The sequence below is a fragment of the Oncorhynchus gorbuscha genome, unplaced genomic scaffold (assembly GCF_021184085.1).
Source record: "Oncorhynchus gorbuscha isolate QuinsamMale2020 ecotype Even-year unplaced genomic scaffold, OgorEven_v1.0 Un_scaffold_1648, whole genome shotgun sequence".
Classification (NCBI taxonomy): Eukaryota; Metazoa; Chordata; class Actinopteri; order Salmoniformes; family Salmonidae; genus Oncorhynchus; species Oncorhynchus gorbuscha.
Genome location: NW_025746367.1, coordinates 1924 through 10802, shown reverse-complemented (window position 1 = coordinate 10802; position 8879 = coordinate 1924). Strand labels below are relative to the sequence as shown.

The 8879-nt window shown below is 47.0% G+C and overlaps 1 long non-coding RNA gene across 1 annotated transcript; it reads left to right on the top strand.

Annotated features, from left to right (window-relative positions):
- The first annotated feature begins 3762 nt into the window (after window positions 1-3762).
- Window positions 3763-5678, top strand: LOC124023591. Its single transcript, XR_006836707.1, has 3 exons — window positions 3763-3803; window positions 4778-4871; window positions 5650-5678. It is a non-coding gene; the product is annotated as an uncharacterized LOC124023591 (long non-coding RNA).
- Window positions 5679-8879: the final 3201 nt, after the last annotated feature.

The following is an 8879-nucleotide window of genomic DNA, read 5'->3' as shown; positions in this document are numbered from 1 at the left end:
GAGTGGCTACCTGAGGGAGCAGTCCTGGTTCTGTGGCAGAAATGCCAGGATGTCAGCGTGTCTGGTGAGCCTGACTCACCTTAGGTGACAGATATTTAGCCAACTGTCATTTCATATATATATATACTGCTCAAAAAACATTAAGGGAACACTAAACTAACACATCCTAGATCTGAATTAATGAAATATTCTTATTAAATACTTTTTTTCTTTACATAGTTGAATGTGCTGACAACAAAATCACACAAAAATCTTCAATGGAAATCAAATGTATCAACCCATGGAAGTCTGGATTTGGAGTCACACTCAAAATTAAAGTGGAAAACCACATTACAGACTGATCCAACTTTGATGTAATGTCAAAATGAGGCTCAGTAGTGTGTGTGGCCTCCACGTGCCTGTATGACCTCCCTACAACGCCTGGGCATGCTCCTGATGAGGTGGTCTCCTGAGGGATCTCCTCCCAGACCTGGACTAAAGCATCCACCAACTCCTGGACAGTCTGTGGTGCGAGACATGATGTCCCAGATGTGCTCAATTGGATTCAGGTCTGGGGAACGGGCGGGCCAGTCCATAGCATCAATCCCTTCCTCTTGCAGGAACTGCTGACACACTCCAGCCACATTAGGTCTAGCATCGTCTTGCATTAGGAGGAAACCAGGCCAACCGCACCAGCATATGGTCTCACAAGGGGTCTGAGGATCTCTGTCACGTCTGTCACATGTGCTCAGTGTGAAGCTGCTTTCATCTGTGAAGAGCACAGGGCGCCAGTGGCGATTTTGCCAATCTTGGTGTTCTCTGGCAAATGCCAAACGTCCTGCACGGTGTTGGGTTGTAAGCACAACCCCCACCTGTGGACGTCGGGCCCTCATACCACCCTCATGGAGTCTGTTTCTGACCGTTTGAGCAGACACATGCACATTTGTGGCCTGCTGGAGATAATTTTGCAGGGCTCTGGCAGTGCTCCTCCTGCTCCTCCTTGCACAAAGGCGGAGGTAGTGGTCCTGCTGCTGGGTTGTTGCCCTCCTACGGCCTCCTCCACGTCTCCTGATGTACTGGCCTGTCTCCTGGTAGCCCCTCCATGCTCTGGACACTACGCTGACAGACACAGCAAATCTTCTTGCCACAGCTCGCATTGATGTACCATCCTGGATGAGCTGCACTACCTGAGCCACTTGTGTGGGTTGTAGACTCCGACTCATGCTACCACTAGAGTGAAAGCACCGCCAGCATTCGAAAGTGACCAAAACATCAGCCAGGAAGCATAGGAACTGAGAAGTGGTCTGTGGTCACCACCTGCAGAACCACTACTTTATTGGGGGTGTCTTGCTAATTGCCTATAATTTCCACCTGTTGTCTATTCCATTTGCACAACAGCATGTGCAATTTATTGTCAATCAGTGTTGCTTCCTAAATGGACAGTTTGATTTCACAGAAGTGTGATTGACTTAGAGTTACATTGTGTTGTTTAAGTGTTCCCTTAATTTTTTTGAAATGACCACTGAACAGAAATATAAAGGCAACATGTAATGTGTTGGTCCCATGTTTCATGAGCTGAAATATCTCAGATTTTGTACATACTTTTGTTTACATCCCTGTTAGTGACCATTTCTCCTTTGCCAAGATAATCCATCCACCTGACAGGTGTGACATATCAAGAATCTTATTAAACAGCATGATCATTACACAGGTGCACCTTGTGCTGAGGACAATAAAAGGCCACTCTAATATCTGCAGTTTTGTCACACAACACAATGCCACTGATGTCTGAAGTTGAGGGAGCGTGCAATTGGCATGCTGACTGCAGGAATTTCCACCAGAGCTGTTGCCAGAGAATTTAATGTTAATTTCTCTACCATAATCCGCCTCCAACGTCGTTCTAGAGAATTTGACAGTACGTCCAACCGGCCTCACAACTGCAGACCACGTGTATGGCATTGCATATGTGAGCTAATGGGTTTGCTAATGTCAATATTGTGAACAGAGTGCCCCATGGTGGCAGTGGGGTTATGGTAAGGGCAGGCATAAGCTATGGGCAACAAACACAATTTCATTTTATCAATGGCAATTTGAATACACAGAGATATCATGATGAGATCCTGAGGCCCATTGGTGTACCATTCATCCGCCACCATCACCTCATGTTTCAGCATGATAATGTGTGTCGCAAGGATCTGTACACAATTCCTGGAAGCTGACAATTTCCCAGTTCTGGCCTGCATACTCACCAGACATGTCACCCATTGAGCATGTTTGGGATGCTCTGGATTGATGTGTACGACAGCGTGTTCCTGTTCCCGCCAATATCCAGCAACTTCGCACATCCATCGAAGAGGAGAGGAGGAGATGTGTCGCGCTGTATGAGGCAAATGGTCACACCAGATACTGACTGGTTTTCTGATCCAAAGCCCTACTTTGTTTTGAGGGTATCTGTAACCAACAGATGCATGTCTGTATTCCCAGTCATGTGAAATCCATAGATTAGGGCCTCATTTATTTATTTGAATTGATTTCCTTATATATGAACTGTAACTCAGTAAATATTTCAGTATATATTTCATGTCAGCAATGCATTCGCTTTAACGCACCATCTGTCAACTAGACAGTATAGTTGAGGGCACTATAAGGTTAGGTTGTGCCACAGTATTGACGTTTTAGTGCCCACAACTGTTCAATGCTGTACAGTTGGTCCTCAATCTGTTATTGTCGTAAGACTAACTACCTGATATCTTCTACCTTTTGAGTACCACATGTTGTAAGAGCAACGTAACGTTTTTAACTCTATTGTGACCCCAGGGAGAGTCCATTCATGGGGTCTAATAAATACTGAATACTTAATAACATTTCACTTTATTTTCTCTTGTTCAGGCTTTGGAGAGAGTTGCCAAGGGCCAAGGGGTAAGTACTATATTCATGTATATCAATACGTTGGACACATTTGGCCAAACTACAGTTCAATGAGTTGTCTGTGTGAGAATGACATCATGCAATCACAGTTCAATGAGTTGTCTGTGTGAGAATGACATCATGCAATCACAGTTCAATGAGTTTTTTTGGTTGCTACAAATTTGTGCTCATCAAAGATAATCAAAGCTGATCAATTGAATGATTGCTTCCAGCAACTGGCCACGTGCATTTCCCAGACGTGACAGATCCTGTTTTTATTTTCTGCGTTCCAGAGCAAGTGGATACGGATGCCTTAGAGCACACTGTTCCCATACTTCTCCAGGGTCTTTCACATACAATAAGGCCTGATTGAGACTTACAATACTATAGATATTTGAGCCGCCGACCTTAGGGTTGCGTCCCAAGTGGCAGCCTATTCCCTATATAGTGCACTACTTTTGACCAGGGCCCATAGGGCTCTGGTCAAAAGTAGTGCACTTTATATGGAATAGGCTGCCACTAGGGGAAGTTAGTGTACGGGGTCAAACCCGTTACCCTATACCGCCCGGACCATTCATAAATATTTTTGGGGAATATTAATGTAATCACTAAGGGATGGGATTGCGTGCTTAAACGGCAGCTTGCGTCCAACAACCAGTCTGATTGCACTCAGATCATATGTTGAGTTTGGTATAAGCATTGAGCATTGTCATAAAAACGTTTCCTCCAATGGGTTTTAATACACACCCTAATCACTGGCAGAGAATGAATGAATATCTCAAGAAAATTTCATTTTTTTGTAAGCGAAGACAACATGGGATTTGATTATTTTCTGTCTCCACAGATTCAGATGGAGTCACTCTTCTATAGGGCCGTCTCCATGTGATTCTCAGGGATCACTACAGCTCCTTTAAAAGGTACGTTTGGTCTCCCTGGTTAGGGGACATCCAGAGCAGAAGGCTATGCCAGACTACTGAGAGAGTCCAGGTGCCCCTGTCTTGGGGTCTGCAGCACCGTTGACAAAACCTGCTAGCTTTTACTCTAGTGGGTTTTTACTGGCCCTCAGTTTATGGTTTGTGGCCACTTTGTAAGAATCTCCACTTTCAAATTCATTCAGCGAGGATAGAAAAACACAGACTTCTGATGAAGATACAACAAGACTATTCTCTACCCTCTAGCTGAAGTTATGGTGAATAGTCATTTTGAACGTTGTAAGGAGCAGCCTACAATGTAAGATCGTCAGACTTCCTGAATGGGTTGTTGACTGCTGCTGGGTAAAGTAGAACAAGTGAAGAGGAATGATTCATCCTGGTGAAAACAGAACGGAGAAATCTACAGTTGGTCTTCTCAGCCCCATAGAGACAGAGGAGGTACCCTCTGTATTACACACACACACACACACACACACACACACACACACACACACACACACACACACACACACACACACACACACACACACACACACACACACACACACACACACACACACACACACACACACACACACACACACACAACCACACACACACACACACACACACACACACAAAGACAACCACACACACACACATACACACACACACGATGACAACCTCACACCTCTCACTGACATGTCTATCCCCGTAGCCTACAGGACACTGGGTCCCTCGCTGAGTGACATCAGGATCCTATTAATGGACCTGACCACCTCTCTACTATTGCATGTGTGATGACTGTTTCACTTTGGTTGCCAGGGTGTTGTAGCGTAGCGTAGCGTAGCAAGGGAGGAGAAATAAGAGAGGGAAGAGGAGAATCGGATGCCTATGACTTAATATACACTGGTAGGCTAATTTCAGCGATGGTGATTTGGGGGTTGAAAGAGCTGTCTTCACGTGTGTGTCGTTGGCAGCGAGAAGCGTGTGGGGAACGTTTACTCCAAGGCCACCTCGTTCGTGGACTACGTCTGGAGAGCCCTCCGGAGGCTGGAGCTGGATGAGTCAAAGGTCAGTGATGGGAGATATCACAATATTAGGGCGTTTTGGGAACAGACGTGGGAATGTTCTTCAGAGCAACACATCCTCAGGGGGAATCCCACACTGCTGCTTTGGACACCAGGAAAGCAACCCATAATGGATTTGGGGTAAAAAATAAATAAAAAACACAACAACGTATTCTTGGCGTAAGATGTGAAATCCCGTGGAGAGGACAGGCTTTTAGCACAGCTCTGTACAACTGAACTGACAGTAACGATTATCTGTAATGGTACCTGAAATCTCTGTACAGTTGAACGTCTTTGGTTGCTCGAAACCATCTTTGAAACTGACACATGGAATCGAAAGGGCTCTTTAGAAAAGGACAAGTTGTGTAATATGCACCTAGAGTACTGTGTGATCATGGGTACGGCATTGTTAAACAAACAGCGAGTGCAGGGATTAGGGAATATGTCTCAACTGGCTCCCTCGAGTTCTATACATGAGAGATTTGTTGCTCGTAAAGCCTGGGATTAAAAGTGTTCAATGGGTTGTGTGTTACCACTCTCATGTTACTCACCTATCACCTCCACACATGACCCTGCTCTGTCTCTTAACACTTCCCACATTCTTCTCTTCCCTCCCTCTCTCTCCCATCCTCACTCCTCCATCCCTCTCTCTCCCATCTCTCCCTCCTCCATCTCTCTCCTTTCCTACCTCTTGTCTTCCTCCCTCCCTCTTCCTCCTCCTTCCTTCGCTCTCTCCCTCCTTCCTTCCCTCTCCCTCCCTCCCTTCCTTCCCTCTCTACCAGCTCTCTGACAGTGTCATACAGGGTTCTGACGTACACATACCGACCCAGGATGGTTGAGATGGAGGCCTTTAACATGGTAGGTCCCAACTGGGATACTATAGCACTACTACCTAGAGGAAGTATCATCACTCTGAATGAATGGCTCACACAGGAGCATTGGTTCTCTTTGTCCAGCACTTTCTATTTTGGAGTGATTATTAAGCCCTTTATTAAATTGGTTTCGGTTTACACTCCTCAATGACTTGTGTAAACTCTACTCTGTGTAAATCATCTGGCAAAAAAAGTGATATGTTTACTGTCCTCAGGCTGCTAATGAAACCTAGTTTTGAAATCAGAGGGGTTCTATTTCAATGACATTACAACAGCCCTGCCCTGCTCTGGCTTTGATACGTGCCTAGTTGGATTCCGTTGATCCCATAGTGTTGAAGTACACGTAACAGAAGTACACTTAAACTAGTGTTTACTGACCTGCTTCCTGTGTTTACCCAGCTGAAGGTGACTTTGGCTCCCTGCATCGAGGGTCTGATTCTCCTGGACCGCCCTGCTACCTGAAAGAGCAGGTACAGGAACAGCCTCAACCACAGTGGCACACAACGGACTTAGGATGCATCTCACTAGTCTAATGTGGCTGCCTCTACTTGTCTCCTTCATATGCACTGATCTGAATAGGGATCGGTGAGACTAAAAATGGTGGATGTTTACTGGGATTTGCTTTCACCTGTCCAGTTCCTACAGGTCTGTGCAGATCCCTCCAACCTGTGGTCACACACAGACACACACAAACACAAACACACACTAACCCACACAGACACACACTAACACACACAGACACACACACAGACACACACACACACACAGACACACACAGACACACGCAGGCCAGATATAGTGGTCCGGTCCCTATGATTCTCAAACGGCCGCTGCGCTACACCAAACATCTCTTTTCCTCATTATCCATAATTACCCGTGTCTGGTTCCCCATAGCTAAGTAGTGGGTGAAAACATGACCTCAGCCGCCAGTCAATGGAGGGAACTATTGTTTCTCCCTCCCAGCTACAAACAGAGGAGGTCTGGGGTCTGGAATGCACATTGTCTGGCTAATTGCTATAGGGTGTGTTCATTGATTCACAATGTGATAGGACAAAAGGAGAAGGATTCTGGAGTGGTTTGGTGGCTTTCAATGCTGCTACACCGTTCAGGCCTGGTCCCAGATCTGTTTGTGCTATATATGCAACATTTACCATAGAAATTGGCTATATAGCACGAACAGATTTGAGACCAGCCAAATACTGTACCTGGTTAGCTGTTCCATTAATGTTTCTCAGAAGGGATTTTGATGACATGGTTATGTAGACTATTAGTTGTCTTCAGTCCATCTCTTTATAGTGATACAGTGGTGTGGCCCTTAGAATGGTTGAGCTATTTACTGAATGACTTGGTACGTGTCATTTAAGGCCCCTAAACTCAGCTCCTATAAATGCTGTATGTTTATCCATAGGTCTTGATGATTTGCTTGTCCCAAACATTAAAGGAGCTTTGCGATCGTTACAATTCCCCGACGACAGATCACTTAAGTCTGGAGAAATCAGAGAGGATACCATTAGGGTTGAGTTGCGCTGTGGAGAGTTTGAAGTGTCCCCCTTATTACAGACCAGGGTGTAACTTCACACCGTTGTACCCCGGCCAAAACTAATGACGTAATCTGTGATTTGAGTGATCGTAATGAGCTATCTAAGGTTGATGCCTTGTACAAAAAGTGTTCCCCTAACAGGAATATGTCACATAAATGGATTAGAATGCAGATTTTTCCAAATTCAACCAAAAGTGTCCAGACTCATCATGACACACACTGTGTGTGAGCATGCATGCATGTGGTGGTCTGTGCAGACTGTTGATTTAGCTTTGTACAAAAGCATAGCTCTCAGTGCAGGCCTACCAATCACATGGTGCCATAATTGGTCAGTATCTGTAGGTGTCAAGCCAGACTGTGTTCAAACATAAAGACAGTATTCAAACATGCTGCTTCCAGCCTGTCAGAGTCCACCTAACACAATATTTGCACAGATGTGACTACTCGGAAACGTTACAAAGATATTTTACAGGAGAGAGAACAGTTCTCATCTGAGGCCCCTCGCGGTGTGGTTCAAAGACAAACTCTGCGGTGTGATGGTGTGTCTTGGGGGAGGGGCTCTTTGATCGTTGTTTTCAAACTGTTTTTGTTCTTCTTGTCATTATGTCTGTTACAGGAAAGCATGGCGTTCTCCCACTCTGGTGCAGCTCTTTGATCCTCTGTTGTCGCCGCGCTGTTACGGAGTTGTCGGAGGAAGGCACCTGGGACGGAGCACCTGGGAGGAGTGAAGGCACCTGGGACGTTGTCAGAGGCACCTGGGACGGAGTTGTCAGAGTGAAGGCACCTGGGACGGAGTTGTCGGAGTGAAGGCACCTGGGACGGAGTTGTCGGAGTGAAGGCACCTGGGTGAGGAGTTGTCGGAGGAAGGCACCTGGGACGGAGTTGTCGGAGTGAAGGCACCTGGGACGGAGTTGTCGGAGGAAGGCACCTGGGACGGAGTTGTCGGAGTGAAGGCACCTGGGACGGAGTTGTCAGAGTGAAGGCACCTGGGACGGAGTTGTCGGAGTGAAGGCACCTGGGACGGAGTGAAGGCACCTGGGACGGAGTTGTCAGAGTGAAGGCACCTGGGACGGAGTTGTCAGAGTGAAGGCACCTGGGTCGGAGTTGTCAGAGTGAAGGCACCTGGGTCGGAGTTGTCGGAGTGAAGGCACCTGGGACGGAGTGAAGGCACCTGGGACGGAGTGAAGGCACCTGGGACGGAGTTGTCAGAGTGAAGGCACCTGGGATGGAGTTGAAGGGACCTGGGACGGAGTGAAGGGACCTGGGACGGAGTGAAGGGACCTGGGACGGAGTGAAGGGACCTGGGACGGAGTGAAGGGACCTGGGACGGAGTGAAGGGACCTGGGACGGAGTGAAGGGACCTGGGACGGAGTGAAGGGACCTGGGACGGAGTGAAGGGACCTGGGACGGAGTGAAGGCATCTGGGACGGAGTGAAGGGACTGGGACGGAGAGAAGGACATCTGGGACGGAGTGAAGGCATCTGGGACGGAGTGAAGGCATCTGGGACGGAGTGAAGGCATCTGGGATGGAGTTGTCAGAGTGAAGGCACCTGGGACGGAGTTGTCAAGGAAGGGACTGGGACGGAGTTGTCAGAGTGAA